Source organism: Pelecanus crispus, chromosome 3, assembly GCF_030463565.1.
Source record: "Pelecanus crispus isolate bPelCri1 chromosome 3, bPelCri1.pri, whole genome shotgun sequence".
NCBI lineage: Eukaryota > Metazoa > Chordata > Aves > Pelecaniformes > Pelecanidae > Pelecanus > Pelecanus crispus.
Window position 1 is genome coordinate 47,917,377 of NC_134645.1, and position 16,636 is coordinate 47,934,012.

The 16,636-nt window shown below is 36.6% G+C and overlaps 1 protein-coding gene across 1 annotated transcript in view; it reads right to left on the minus strand.

The window, feature by feature from the left end:
- Positions 1–16,636, minus strand: part of TTC27 (tetratricopeptide repeat domain 27) — a 134,707-nt gene that overhangs the window by 43,283 nt on the left and 74,788 nt on the right. The gene's annotated exons all lie outside the window — the stretch shown is intronic.

Here is a 16,636-nt window from a genome sequence, read left to right on the forward strand (position 1 = left end):
TTGCTTAGGCCACTCTTGACAGGTAAGTATATACCAGCATATACCATAAACAGGAAGCTTTCCCTTCAGATGTCCAAACTAATACAAATTGCCCCGTTTTTGCTCTGCTTATGAAAATTACAATTACATAGCAGTGAAACCTATTGTTGTGTTCGCTGAACACCTACCATCCTAGCCTCACATTTGACAAAAGTATACTAGGAGTATGTCAAAAATTAAGTATATCCTCAAGAAAAAGAGGGAGAAGGAAGGCCTTGCAAAAACACGCGCAATACTGAAACAACAAATTAGCATATTAATCTTGGATTAAAAATTAAACAGATAATTTACAAATGGCCAACTCTGGGCATCTGCCTTTACGTATACAACCTATACACCTTTTTAAGTGCCAAAGTATGGACACCAGTTTTGGGACTGCCTGGGTGGGTCTTGGTTTATGGGTCAGGCACCGAAGCACCTGACGGCGCCAAGCCACAGTTGGAATTGTTCAGCTGCTTGGAAAAAAGGTGTCTGGAGACAAAGTGGGTAAGAAATAAAAATGCATCTGTAGGGAAAACAATCCTGTTATCTCATCTCATTATTACTATGGTTTCTAAGAATTTAGCATGTCTATGGCCCAAACTGAACTGGGCTCACCCACGTTATTTACTCAAGAACAAAGTGGAGGAAAGCTTTGTAAAAGTAGCAGCAACTACGTGTGTAACTCTGTGGTTGTACAATTACAAAGTTCTTATTTTATTCATAAGCTTATTTTACAATTATGAAGAAACAGGAAAATTTTTCATCAAAAAGCTCCTTTGATTCCTTACCACAGAACTCGGTTACACAGATAGAGTTTCTACTGCTTAGTATTAATGAAACAAAAAGCGGGCATTTTTTTTAAGCTTATGCAACAAAAAGCTCTTGTGGACCCTGTAGTATTTACAGACATCTGTAAAACTTCCAGAGATTCACTGTTAAATTAATTCAAACTTTCATGCAACTGAAGACCTAATTCTAAATATTTTAATATCCTTACTTTTGGGGACAGTGATATTAAAATACTTGTCTAAAAGAAAACCTACATAATTCTTGAAGCTTCAAAACTTTAAGTGGCTTTATTATTTTTTAAACTGTCCTCTGCCAAATTACATTTTCTAACAATAAAGCCTGAAAAAAGCTGCACAAGAAAGAACTATAGTCCAAGTTAGTTTGGGATGTATTATGACAGTAATTGTCACAGCCTTGTTCTGCAATAGTGTACTCAGTAATACATAAATACAGAATTACTAATAAAAGCTGCATTCCCCCAATGAAAACATATAATCAATGTCTAAAATTCAGAAACTGTATACATATTAGAAAGCAGGTGACAAATACAGAGAATTAAATATACAGAATAATTAGGGATTTCCAAATTATCTTCCCTGTGAATTAGATCAGATATTCCAAGCTTTTCTAATGTACTGTAAGTATTTTAGTACCTTGTGGACATGTAATTAGATCTTGAGTTACACTCTTTTGGTAAACTTACTTTTAAAAAAACCCCAAAATTATATTTACAATCCAAACAACAATTCAACAGCTCTTTGTCAACCCAAGAGCTCCTGTAACCAAGACCCCTGGGACAAACCTAGACATACCCAGACTTCTAAAATCCAATGGTCAAAATACTTAATCTTCCAGAGAAGCAATGCCAGAAACTATGAAGCAATAAATCAGTTTTCGTGTAACAATACAGTAGAGTTTTGCTTAATAGGAGAAAATAATTTCTGGTTGATAAATATGGATACTATGTGGAAAAAATGAAAACCATTGAGATTAGTCTAAACTTCATGAGGGAGATTATGACCAAATAGTGATTACTTTATTGATTGCCAATTTTATCACTAGATGAAAAGACACAAAACCAGTACATTTGGACTTATTACATTCAACCATTATTCAGAACAGCATTTTGACATTTAAGACAGGACTTTGTTGCTTGGAAACTAAAATTACTTAAAGGAAATAAGCTATGCTTTCAAAAAACTCACAGATTATACATTTCTGTTAAATGATGAAAATCTCTGAATAGTCAAGAACTAAAGCATCCAAACACAAAACAAAAGCTATTAAGCAAGGATGTATTTCAACATCAAGTAAGAAACCCTCTCCCTCGTTTATCTAATTTTCAAAGGGGAATTATGACATTACATACTTGAGGAAACTTTATTACAGTGATCACTATTATGAATTATGATTTGTGATTCGTGGAAACTCAAAAGACCATTTCTTACATTGCGCAAAGATGCCAAGATGAAGAGCACTACTTACTGGAGATTTTACACTATTCTCATTCTCAGGAGGATGAAAATATTTCTGTGAGATCTCTGCAGAAGTAATGCTTAAAAGGGCAAACCTTTTACCCTCTTTTTACCCCTCATTCAAATATAAATCTTGGTTTCATTAATATCTTATAGCCTTGAAGACTTCCATTTTTGCTCACTTTGCAAGCTCCCTAGAAACCAACAGCTGGTTTAAAATTTGTTAAAGCTAACTTTACAATGTTGTATAGCACTGACTGCCTACTTTGTATTGCAAATGAATGGTTACAGGGCACCTGGAACACAGAAGCTGCAAAGATATCGGGATGCTTCCCAGAGAGAAACTACTAACAAGGCAATGCAACTCTAGAACTATAAAACAAGGAGCACTTGAAACAAAATTAACTGAAACATTCAAGGAGAAGGCTTCAGGCTGCAAGTTTTCAAAGCTAAGTCTGTTTGCATTGAAAGAGGTGTTTTAACTACTTTGCCCAGTGTTTTGGTAAAGACTTCTTGATTGTACATAATCACTACATTGAAAAGAAATCACAATGTTCAGTGTCCAAGGTTATTTGCTTTTTTAAAAAATCACAAGAAAACGGCCCCAGTTTCTAGCAGCTTTACATACAGAAGAAAAAAGGGTTGATTTCCTTTAATTGCAATGAAAACAAAAATTTTCTATGTATTTTCTTTCAAATTAGTGTAATCCCTTTTTAAACAGCGGACTAATTCCCCAACTACCACTTTGCCTTTTTTCCCCTTCCACCCTAGATTGAACACAGAAGTCTCCTTGATCTGTAAAGAAAAGAGGCCGCCTTTTACTGGATTCAGCACTATCCACCCCGCAGTATTTTTTAGTAGCTTATTCTGATGGATTCTTCAGTGAAGATGCTCCATCTCTCCAGAGTGTAAGTACTCAAGGTACTGAGCTTGCAAGGTTTGTTTTATGGCTTCTCCGCTGTCTCCTATTTCCTTCTCTCCCTGAACAGCTGAAGAAACTCGGCATCAGCTATCCCTCAGCAAATATTTCAAAGTTTAAAGTTTCTGGGCTGAGAAGAATGCCAGTAGAGGCTTTTTCAGGACAGCCATCTCTGTGGCATTTGCACACAGGTTTAATTTCATTGTCTGAGCCTGACATCAACCTGAGAATTATGCACTACTCTCTCTAAGATAAATTATGCCTAGAAAATTTTCTAAAATGTTTCAAGTTTGATGCATTTAAGGCTGTTATTCCCTTTAAAAACATAAGCAAATAAATTTTTTTTAACAAAGGTTGTGTCCATTTTTCGGCAAAGGAGGAACTTGCTTGTAACCTTTAATAAAGATCAGTCTGATCTTGTGCCAGAAACCACCTATTCTGGTGTACTGTGACCCTTCCTCCCTGCCCCCGTCAGGCATTACAATAAAGTGTTACACAGAATAAATTATGTCAAACATTTGTGTTTTGTAATATGTAACAGGTATATTCTTTGAGAGATGTAGTTCTTCCTCAGAAAAGCCACAAACCGAAGGGGACAGTCAAGCTGAACCCTTTAGTTTAATAACTTTTATATACAGTATTTCCTCATTAAAGTATGATACTCATAAACAAACATGCTGCTTTATGACCTATTTGATCTAGTCCATATTCCAACTGGAACACCCTGCTCAAGAAGAATAATCTATTGGAAACCTCTTGTACTTTTTCTATTGCTGGAAGACTTGAGTTTACCTACCATATACCACACATTTGCATTTTGCTTATGGTAAATTGTACAACGGAATATATACACACAAGCAATAAAAAAGGGGACAAGTTGTCCATTAAGTAGCAGAAAAAGCCTAATTCAAGCTTTATCACAAAATATATTATAAGTAAATATACTATAAATAAATATTCAAAATAAACATTTATAAATGACAAAAAAATTAAATAGAACTTAGGAATTAGATGGTCATTTCTGAAGAATGTAAACAACAAATACTTAAAATAAAACAAAGAATTTCAGAGGAAAAGTTCTTAAGACCGTGTTATTAACTGCAAGCATGTAAACATTTTCAGCTTCCTCCCACCTAAGGTAGAGACCGGACAGTATTCCATTACACAAATAGAAATCTCAAGAAAAAAAACACAAAGCAAAACAAAATGTGATGTATTCAGGTAACTCAGTGCAGTTTTTTACTGGCAATCATACCAAGCATAATTCTTTCATGTTACTTAGATGTCCTTAGATGCCAGTGAGGAAAAAAATATTTTTCTAGTCTTAGCTAGATACCTGTAACCTGAAACCACAGATACCCAGCTGCTCTAATCGCTAACAGCTCTTTTTGCAGTATTGGAAATAGCCAACTTTTTTTTTTCTTTACACCAGCAAAGTGCTCTTTTGCTGAAATCTGTTTTTCAACTATTCTTATTCACTTGCAAATCTCAAGAACATCTTTAGGTATTTGGTGAAGGGGACAGGAGTATGAAGAGAAAAGACAGTTAAGTTCAGTCTCTTTTGTCCTGAATTTGATCAGAATGTCTCAGATAACATCTGGGGACACCAATTGTTTTCCCTCTTTACAAAAAAAAAAAAAAAAACCAAACCCAAACCCCCACTTTTTCCTAAGAATAGCTTCCCTATACAGTGAAACCTTGACTGATACCCAGTAGTTTCTGTTGAAAAATTACTTGGCAGGAAATACACATTCTTCCAGTAGCTGAGCCTGACCCAGCAACCATAGAGTATACGATGGTAAGTACATTAGAAATATGACACACAGGCAAAGTGTTTAAACTTTAGCTATCCCAAAGAAAGGCAATCACATATAAAGAAGTCTGTTTTCAATATATGTATTTTCTTGAAAGACATCCAATCCAGTTCTTCACATGTTCCTGGAAAGCTCTCTATACATCAGGGAAAAACAAACAAACTCCCTATCATTCTCTGTTAATGATTGATCTACTCACCAAAGAGGAAAATAAGCATCTTCAGCAACAATTGGCTTGAAACCAGTTCAATTTCCAGTAAAAATGAAAACACTCTAAATGCATTAAATATTCCATGCCTGATCGAATGACATATTCAAATAAAAGCACATCAAGCTCCCCTGAAGACTCAGTTCTTCTTTATCAAAAAAGGAGGAATCCCCAGAAATACACTTCTTTCCACAATCATACAGCATTATTGGGCACAGGCTGTCTGGTACACAACCAATTAAGAAACCAAACCAAAATAAAACTTTCATTCAGCTGGATGGAGTTTTATGGTCCGTGCTGGTCACTCACACCAAACAGGTTGAGGGACAGAGACTGGACAACAACAGATCTGCTACGTCACAGAAGAGCAACTACAACTAAACATGGGCTCAGGATACTAAAAACCTTGCCCAACAAAACCACGAGCCATAGAAACAAAATGACAATCAGTGTAACACGTACACCCTTCAATCCGTTAATAGCCTTCAATACTCAACAGAAGACAATCAGCTGCAAGTTCTAATGGTACCAGTCTTGCACTGGAGGCAATTTTCTTGCAGATCTTCAGGAGGAGGTAGCACACCGCTGCCAGAGGAACAGATGCACTCTACTTTCAGCTGCCCCCTTTTACCTGAGATACTCTAACCTGGGCCAGAAGGAGAGGACTGAAGGACAAATTAACTCCTCCACCAGCAGCTGCCACCGCCTACTTCCTGCTACCATTTTTTCAAGGGGGGAGAAGAACATGAGCCCAGGAGTATGTTGGGCTTCTGGACATTCATCCAACCCTCCATCTTTAATGGAGAACCAGAGGGAAGAAGGCAGATTTCAGACCAGAGGAATTGTCCTGGCAAGGTGCAGCTTGAGAGCTCCTGAAATAATTTAAGACTGCACTATAATTTGGCATTTTATAACTTTTAAGTGTCTGAACTTGCAACATTATTCATGACCTTTGTTTGCACACATTGTACACAGGGGAAAATGGAATAAAGCAGGAGATGAAGCGTTCTGTGGTAGAATCATTTACTGCATGTTTCTATTTCTAGGCAACTTCAATGTTTGCACAGATCTGCAGCTGGAAAAACGGGCAGGTATAGCACAGCAATGTGCACAATAGCTACAAACAATATTATTTATGACAATTAAAATCTAGTTTGGGCATGGTAGGTTGTATCACTTACAAAAACATCTCCACATCTGGCAAAACACCAAAGTCTTATCACAAAACCACAGTGCTATAATTTACAATATTCAGACAGAGAGCAATACTGTGAAGAAACTGGGTAACTGCAAAAGCAAATGGAAATATTGAAAAGAGCCAGTGTCGTATCATCATAGAACTCTCCATACACTGATCCAAATGATTATTTGAATCGATGGTCCTTAAATCAGTTTGGAAAGTTTAGAAGCCAAATATATTCCTCAATTCATAACTATAACTGGAACAGGAACCAAAGGAGTTGAGTTAGGCCAGCAAACAGTTCTCTGGTTAGAAGCTACATAGAAGCTACATCCAGCCCACACTACTGCAAAGTTTGGCTCCAGTACAATAGTTTCCAATCAACTGATTCTTTACATACTAGATTCCCAAAATTTCCTACCTCTGAACTTTTAGAAACCACATACAGTTACTGTATTAAATAATTTTTTTAATAACCCAACTATCCCTATATCTCACTGGAGAGCTAGGCCCTTGGCATGATGGAAATTCTTTTGGCAGAAACGTCTATCAGAAAAAGCAGTTCTCACTCCCTACTACAGCATCACGGCTACAAAATAATTTCAAAGCACGAGCATTTTAATTTTTGGAATTAGTTCTTGTTTTTGTAAATGATACAATCACTTAATCTAAAAAAAGAAAAATAACATTTTCCCTCATTAATTACACAATAGTCCATTCTTCTCTATTTTATCTTTTCCCCAAGCATTTTTCTTCACTATTTCTAAATTTATCTCACAAAGATTTGTCACCAGTTTAATGACATTTTTTACAAATTTCTTCACCCCACTTTCTGTGAATCCATACTCTCGAGGTCAATGATTACAAATCTCTGTGGCTTATACTTCATCAATTTTGTTGCAGAAACTGATCTGCTGAAATCTTACTCTTAATTGGTGTTCAAGAAACAAATTGCCTAAAGCATTTTCCTTGATTATCCCTAGTGTTGACCTACATAATAAAAGTAACATGCTTCCAATGCAATGCTCTCAGACTCTACCCTGATTTGGCTATACAACCACTTTCTTGCCCCTAATTTAAAATTTGAGAGTAATTCTTTTTGGCTTTTCTCAGATTTCCCACTGAAAATCTCCTTCGACAATAAATGCATTGGCTTCTCTTAAAATCACAGCTTGTATGCTGACCTGAGGAAGTAAAATATTTTTTTTGTATCAGGAGAAAAGGAAAGCCTTACTGACAGACTGTTTATTCTTTCTTTATTGAGTGAGTATATAAGGACAAAAGCAAGGACCACTAATTATCGGGATTTACTAAGTTGGCTTTGACTTACTACTTATTCCAACTTTTGCAACTATTAAAGCACCACTATGTCCATATTCTTTCACTTTAAATACTTTTAAAACTAAACCAGTCTCTAGTCCCTTATTTCCTGCAATGGTTAAAACAGCACTAAAATACCTTCTAATGGAAGACTTTTTCAGAACAATGCTGGATCATTTTCAAAATATTAAGAAACACACAGACACAAACCCTTCATTTGTCTCATTGTTATTGTACTTACTTCCCAGCAACTGCTTTTGTACGTCTTGGCTTCATTTCAGTAAATAAGCTGGCTGTATCTACTACATGCATGACTGTAAATTAGTCTTTCAAGACTGAATTCATCCTTGATGTTTTCAGGGACAGTTCACTGTGGCCTTGGAACTTCTTGAACTACAATAACCTACGCACTTAGTGCCTTCTCATCATGCTGAAAAACTCATTCATTTGGCAGGCTTTGCAGGGGAAGATTGGGGGTGTATTCATTGGCAAAAACTGTGGGAGAACAAAGAACTGATTTAACTGATTTAATTTCTTACCTGTAATAAACTGAACACCACTACTGAATTATAACTGCAAAACTATCATCATCAGGGCATTTTATACTTGCTCTGCATAAATTTTTATTGTTCTTGAAAACTATTCAAATCTGAAAAGAATGCAAAATTCATTCTGTTTGTCTTAATTTGGCTCTTAAAAAGCCATTTTATGGAGTAAATAGTTTCCATATTTTTAATAGACTACTGCCCTAATCAACAGAAATATGCATACAGTTTTGTGTCACTGAAGATAAAGCATATCTGAGCCAGAGGGAATGGATATAAATGTATGCAATTTGAATTAATAAACTTCAATATTGCTTCAGTCAGAAAATAATTTTGGTGGGGTTTTTTTGTTTTATTTGTTTGGGGTTTTTTTGGGTTTTGAGGGCTTTTCTTTGCATTTGCAACTTCTGCTCTTTTCCTTTAAAAGATTAATTTTCATCAGTGATGAGAATCAGACTGTCCTTCAATTATACATAGCCTTAGCTCTATCTTTTTTTTTTTAAACCAGGAGAATCCAATGTAAACATGTTTAAGACAACTGTTTCTTTAGAATAAAATTAATGGGTTGTTTTAATTTAAATGTTCTACACTTCCTCTCTATTAAAAAAATAGTGTTATCACTTCTTGTTAACCGTATTTCAGAAAGTGAGCTTTTAGAAAAATTACGCTTGTTTTACTGCCTACCTTTAGCAGGCCTTTTATCTATGAGGTTTTTCAGTCTAATTCTCTGGTGTACCAGTTAAAGCTGTTTCTTTTTTCTACTTTACATGGTGGAAAACTGGAAAGCTACTGTTTATACAACATTTCCTAGACCTTTTTCTTTGTGATATTCTGGTTATTCATTCTTCCCCACTCCATTACTACCTTGTCCTCATGCAAACAAATTAATTCTTCACTTTAAACTTATTCCCTAAGTATCCCCTACATGTTTAAGCAAGATCATTATCCAAAATTACCCACATCGTAATGACTTCAAATTCCAAAATTATTCAGGGAGAGGCCACCTCTTGAAACTAAGGTACTGGTTTCACCTATACAATCACTTTGATGGCAGGAAAGAGGGAAGGCTAAAAATTTGTGAGGCATCTATGCAAAAGAACTTGAAGTACTGGACTACCAATACAACTTAGTTTTTGCATAACTCCAGGTGAACTTTTAAGATGCAAGAAGATGTTGATAGTTGTAACAGGAAGTATGCAGGGGCAGAAGTTATTGATTAGGGTGCTGGAACTGTGCATGTCTATTTTTTCTAAATGTAGTAGATTCTTAATGTGAATGTTTTTGTATTTTGTGTATTTCATTTTGAAAACAATACTAGCCAATTAAGAAACAAAGATTCACTTAGGTTGTCAGTGTCATTTTACTAAAAAAAGCTTCAATATCTTTGTAATAAGGCTTTTGCAGCCAGGTGGGGAAGGAAAGCACACAAGAGGAAATGAGTCCAACAATCCCAAATGAAATACAAAGCGTTTCAATATCAAAATTAGCACAAAAGAGGTCAAGGTCATGAGCAGAAGACAACTGGATTCATGAATGTCTGACGTAATATTTCCTTTTCATTTGAAACTGAGACCCAAGCAGTATACTAGGCAATTTAGAGCATCTCCTATGCAAATGCCAGTTGGAATGTTTTGTTGTAGTCAAACACTACCACCTAAAGCAGCATGGTAAAACAAATGAGGCCTCTAATAGCACAACAGCATTACTGACTTTCGAAACGATGAGCTTACTGTTCTGGACAAATATTAAGCCCAAAGTTACTGAATGCCAGTGCTTAGGATATAGGTTTCAGTGTTGAAGCCTGTTAATGACAGAAGTCTCAGGACAAATCCACTGACGGAAGACACAAAATCTTCAAAAAAGTACTATGTGTATTTTTTTGTCTTTATGCCGTTTACATTTATTTTTTATTTTCATGTTACTTATATGAAATATAATTTTATAGTTAGTACATTATCCTTATCAAGCAAGTGTACCTTCTTGAATGTTTTTGTTTTCAAAGAAAAAGCTGTTTTACCCGTCAATTATGTTATTCATTTTTATAATGTATTAAAAGGTTTAAGCAGAACTTTCCCTAAAGTCTCTAGAAGAAGCTAGACTTACAAGCTTACTTGCGAAGAATGGATTTAAAACCAGTCCGTTCATTTTCTGTTCCAAAAGCAAGAATACTGATACCATCCATCAATTCACCATGACAGCACTACATTTAAAACTAGTCCAAATACAGGCTAGATCATTCGGTGTTTGCGGAAAGAGTGTCCCCATTTCCATACATGCATCTTGCCCCTTTTTTCGTATTTTTGCAGCTTATTTGTTTGCAGTGCAGTGTCATTGTCTCTCTCTTACTCTGCAGTCTCAAATGCCAAATATATCTATCTGACTTTAGCTTTAATTTGCGTCTTTATGAGTCAGGAACAGGAGAGGTGGTTGTAGTCCCTCTCCTAAACAGATCTGCATTGAAGGTTTCCCCTTTCCTATCAGATGACTTGGCATTGTTGTCACAGCTTGATATAGCTGCATACATCTCCCCTAAACCACCAGACATACATCTCATGTAATCATATGTGTGGAGACTCACCCATGGAGGACAACTGCATCTTGTATAGATGCAAGTCCCCTGTTTGTAGCTAGTTGGCTAGCTTTGATGCTGCCATTGGTGAACAGCAGTTATAAAACACCTCGCACGGGGTGCAAAACCCGCAGAGGAACTGCATACACTTCAAAATAGTAAGTCTGCATTAAGTTCCAAGCTGTTGTGGTTGCTCTGCTTTTATAGTTCCCAAATTGGCTTGCTCTGGGGAAGGCACAACTGCAGTCAATGCTGAAAAATAGATCCAAAAAGTTCTTGCTTTCTGTTTTTCACTAAAGGGGGAAGTAAGGACAAGGATGGAGAAATAAAAAGAAGAAAAGCTATCATTGTTAAGTTAGAGTTTAATTACAACATAGGAGGTACGGACAACTGCCTTAACAGATAAGGGAGAGTCTGGTTTGTAGTACCTAGTATATGCATTGGGAGTGACTCAAGGAAATCTGCATACCAGTACTGGGCTGCTTCAGAACATGGTTTGTTAGCTCACCTCGGGATACCTATCTCCAGATATGCAATTATATTTACGACATACAGCTGTAAAGATTCATCTCTTCAAATTTAGCAACAGCTGTAAAGCTTCATCTATTCAATTTAGCAATAGGTGGGAATAGTGTGTCCTCCAGGCCTTGCATCTGGTCTGATTACATGTGGAACTTAATTATTTTGTTTAGTTCATAGAAGTTGAGCTTATAACGCTTATGCCTTCAAGTGCAAAGCTTAGGCAGAAAGATGTGAATGTTATGTCCTGAAATCTATTGATATTCATTTTTTTCTTGCAACTCACTGTCATGACTGTCTATTAAAAAAGTGTAATATTACTGTTCAATATGGCTTAAGGATTCTCCTATCTGACATTACGACTCCTAATACCATCATGTGAATTGTTGGGACACTGAGTGAAGAGACTTTAAAGGGAGAAAGGTAAATGCCTTCAGAGCTAAGATTCAATGGGAATCATTTGGAAAAATTGGGAGGCTTAGTATTTTTGGCTGCTTTTAGAAAGCGCATTGACACTGGAAGTGGAACAGCTCAGGTATTGAATGTAATTCTCAAATGAGCAAAAAGATTTGTACTTTAAAAGTACTAGCTGAGAAAATATGAAGAAACTTCAGCACAGAAAGAATGGTTTCATTCTTTTCCCCACACCAGCTAATAGCGCTGATCCAAACTGGCAAATACAACACTGCAGTAGAAAACCTCTAGGCAGAAATCATTACCTGGAAAATTATACTATTCAATATTCTCTTTTTTGCCAGTGGTACAAAAACACTTCAGTTATTCCTGAATAACTCTTGGCAGACTGGACCTCTGATTTCCACCCCCCGCAACAAAAACCATAATTGCATAGCGGAGGAAAAACAGAGGGAGCCAAGCACCACCACGTTAATTATTTTGAAGTGTGCTAATGAGTTCAGTGTATTCCCAGAATCACTTGTGTCATGTAACATCTTCTGTCAAATCTGTCATCTGCTTAAGCAAAATGAAATACATTCTGGAAATGAGTGTCTTGAGACTGAAATCATAACTATCACCAAGAGGTCACTCTCTCTTGTGATTGCTTTCTGAAGTAATAAGGTTTATTTCTAGGGTTCTGGAGACCTTGTGATCTTGTGTAAAATTCATTAAGAAAAAGTTTTATAAGACACCTGGCTTTCCTCCTCTTTTTAAACACTTTTTGGAACATATTCTAATAATAAATACAATTTATAATAGTCGAGAACTATTGGGGATATCAATGCAGGATCTCTACAGGATAGAAGAGGTGTGTCTTCCACTTATTTCCCTCGTGAAGGAAGTGAGTTAAATCTTTCTCAGTTCACCAGTGCATCTCACAGATCCCAGTAACTTTATGTTGAAACTTTGAACTTCATGTGAAACAAACTTCTTAACAATTAATTTTTCTTCTCCTTCGTCCCCTCTCCCATTCCATACAAAACTAAAAGCAACTGTTAAAATCTTATTTAATGTACTCCTAGAGTACAAGAGGGGGTTAAAGAATAGGAATAGGAACTCCTAGTACAGTGATCTAATAGTTTAGCTGAACAGACAAGTGCTGTCATTCCCTTGGTCATACTACAAGTCTCTCTATATTGCTCCAACCATGGTCTTGAGAGGCCTGATCAGAAAGATATATGACTTGAGAAGCAAAAGAAGTGGGAAAAAATCTGTTAGCCTCAAACCTCTCTAGATCAGCCTAGTGGGAGGAAGACTGCTTCCCTCTCCGTTCTGAACTCTTCCCTTAAATGTTGAGTTTGTCCAAAGTAGAACAACCGCCAAATAATGCAAAGCACAGGCAGCAAGTTGGCAAGGAGGTGACAGTTTAGTTTTGAAAATAAAAAGGGTATGTTTCTATGATAAATGACATAACTTTCTTGCATAACCATTTAAAGACCATCAATGTGAAAATAACGAAACAGCAAAGTTGCATTCAGGCTCACAGAGCTCAAGACACCAGTTCTGTTAGATCTATACCAGCCTTTTCTTTCCATAGGTGTACATAAACTCTTTTCCGATTCGAAAGAACTGAGCACCAACTAGCATTTTTCTATAGTAAGAACAATTTAACACCCCCACCCCCCCCATCATTATTTCCCTTTTTCATACGCACAGAAAAACATTAGTTGCTGGAGAAAATGACACTCTAAAGTATTATTTAAGTGAAAATTACAGGGCAGTTGACACAGAATTCCCAACCACATACATCTGTGTATGACTAAGGATATAAAACAAGATCTCATGTGACCTTTCAATCTTAGACATAATGATTAGCCTATAATATTGCTAGTCTGCTCCCAGCTCTCCTGAAGTCTTATTAAAAACACCCTTTCAAGACACATTTCTCTCCCCTTAACAGGCAAATTCCTTTGCTGCCAAGAAAAGCAAGCAAGAGAGAACCGTATGAAATGCTGCATATGTTGTACTTCATGTCAGGAAAACCAAGTGATTACCTTACAGGCATGCTATCACCAGGTGCAGCGAGCAGCAGAAAATACAATCAGAAAAGGAGCACATAAGCTGATAAAAGCTGCAAGCGCAGAGGTAGCCTGTGTAACCACCCAGATCAAGCTGCAGGAAGTAGCTGTAACAAGTCACTGTAGGATAAGCCTGAGCAGGCTACTGGTATAACCCGGGCGCACGGCAGCTTCACCTCTTTCGCTGCCAGCGTAATCCAGCAGTAACAATGCTCTCACTTCTACCCCACCATCCTTTGTACAGAGCATGGCATTTTAATTCATTTTGCCTCATTCTGAAAAATATTGAAAAATCCCCTGAAGTGGAAGAGTACACTTATTTCATATATCAAGAAACTACAGTGGGATGCTATCCTTTATGTGATTTAAACTGGTCTGTTTGGTTTTGGGTTTTTTTTAAATCACCCCTCCCTCTTCTCTTTTTTCATAGCTTCTAGACCACTCAAAATTCCCTTTTTCTCCCCCATCCTATTACTTGAGCTCTGGCTGCACTTTCAGCAGTAATTTGTGGTTTAACAACTTATTCCAACCCATTTTCCAGTACTAACAGTTTCTGAATTACTTTCTTACAATAGAAGGTAGGTGAACATCCCAAAACTGATGTAGAAATGGCAGCTTTCTGGTTATGTGGAGAGCTATTTATCAAAAACCATCCCTTTTTCTTCCTGTTTTCTCCCTCCCCATCTTTCCTTTCTTTCCACCCTAGCACTCCTCACCCTCCCTCACCTACATCCCTGCGGGAAAAAAACCAAACAACCAACCCTGAAAAAATCATTCCATATCCAGAGACACATTTTGGTTGGCAGTACCTTGATCCAGACTTCAATATATGTTATACTGGTCGTGATTAAATATTCTAGTGGAATGTAAAATAACTGGTTTAGCTCTCAAATACTGTTTCCTCTTCTTAGAAAAATCGTTGAAAAAAGTACTGGCTTTAGAAATCTTTAACCTTATTTTTGTGGATCCAAACCTCATTTAGGCAAAAACTGCACAGAGACAACCAGCAGCATCCAGAAAAAGTTAAGAAAAAAATCTCTTCTCCTCCCTTCCAGTTAGCTACTAGCTGAAGCAAGTTCCAGAGTACCCAGAATGATCATTTTAAAACCTATTCCAAAGACATTATCTGTAGTTCAGACTTCTAAAGTAATCAGAAAAAGGTCTTGAAAATGAGCATTCCAATTCCTTTTGAAGCTTTCCAGTTTGAAAAAAAATACTCACAAAATCATTTCATAAAAACTGTTTAATGCAAAGTAGGGATGTATTTAATACTTGAAGCATGGCAGCTAAACTCAAGCAATATACCCTAATTTCAAAAATAACTGCAATTATTTTTAAATAATTAAAATAAATTAAACAAACATAGCCATGCCCACAACAAAACGTAGCCGAAAAAGGCTTTCTTTGACAAACCAACAATGTAGCCTGGCTTGCTTTAGGGCTGAAAAGCAGCATGTACCTGCCTAGTGATGTTAAGATGCTTATCAGCTGGTTAGAAGGATTTGCAGACCCCGCGGAGAAGCAGGTAAGAGAGGAAGTGGGGAAAGGAAGGAGAGTTACAGTAGAAGAGGACAGGACAGTCCCAGCATCAAGTCAGAGCCTATAATGGCTCATGCACTCTTCAGACAACCCTAAAGAAAGTAACTTAGAGGATTTAGTTCACCACTACTTATTCAAGCTGTCTTACAAAAATTTTTATAATTACTTTAAAAATTTGATATTGCAAACAATGGGGGGAATCTAATCATATTTACACCCACCTCCTCCCTTAATCTTCAATATCTAATCTTTCTACAGCAATCTGAACTAGTAAACATGAAATTGTAAAACAAGCAAAGAAAACCAACCAACCAAAAAAAACCCACAAAAACAATTTGTATGACAGTTCTGTGGTTTTGAAATCCATTTTCTACTGATAAATAGCTGCAGAACTCACTAGCTCTTTGGCACCCTCATGAAGATGATATATCAGAAAACCATGGGTTATGTATGAAAATAACATCATTCACCCTATGTTTTCTGATTCCTTCTTAGAACTGTTAGAAACCTTGATATTAAAAAATTCTGATCTGATGGAACTCGGGAATTAAAACCTTAGATGGAAAGTTATTCAAGTTATTTGGTTAATTTAGCACATATCAATCCTTCAACAACTTTTAACTATTTTTGGAAACTGAGCTTGATACCGTATCAAATCAACACAAATATGTCATTATATTCAAATGTCTAGAAAACTTAATGAAAACATAAACATACTAAGATTAAAGATAATTTTTAAAACCACAGATTCTGTGTCTACTGTGAAGTCGCCTCCCGAAATGTCACAGTGCATGCTAATCAAATCCTTCCCGTTACTGCAGTTGCAGCACACAATGAAGTCAGAAAAATGTACTTGCAACAATAACCCCTTCATGAAGATTTCCATCATGAGACTGTCAAACTGTATAGTATAACAATTTCCAGTACTCAGGTTTAATCCAGCTAGACAAAAATGTTGGAGACGCTCCAACTGTTTTATGGCTTAGGGCATCAAAGACCCTGAGATGGCTTCCCAAATGCCGTCAGATGCTACATCTCCCATTCTTGGAACCCTGGTTTCCTTGACACTCTCCTACTGACCCCAGGAAATTCCACTATAGCAACTCTATGTCCTCCTCAGCAGAAGAAAAATGCAGCAGCACATCCAAGCTGCACTCCTTCAACGATCCATGCATCAATAATGATTTTAAATGAAACATCAGCTTTTCAGGATTTAATTACACAGCACCATAATCATAAGTTTTATACATTCCTGGCTGTTTTA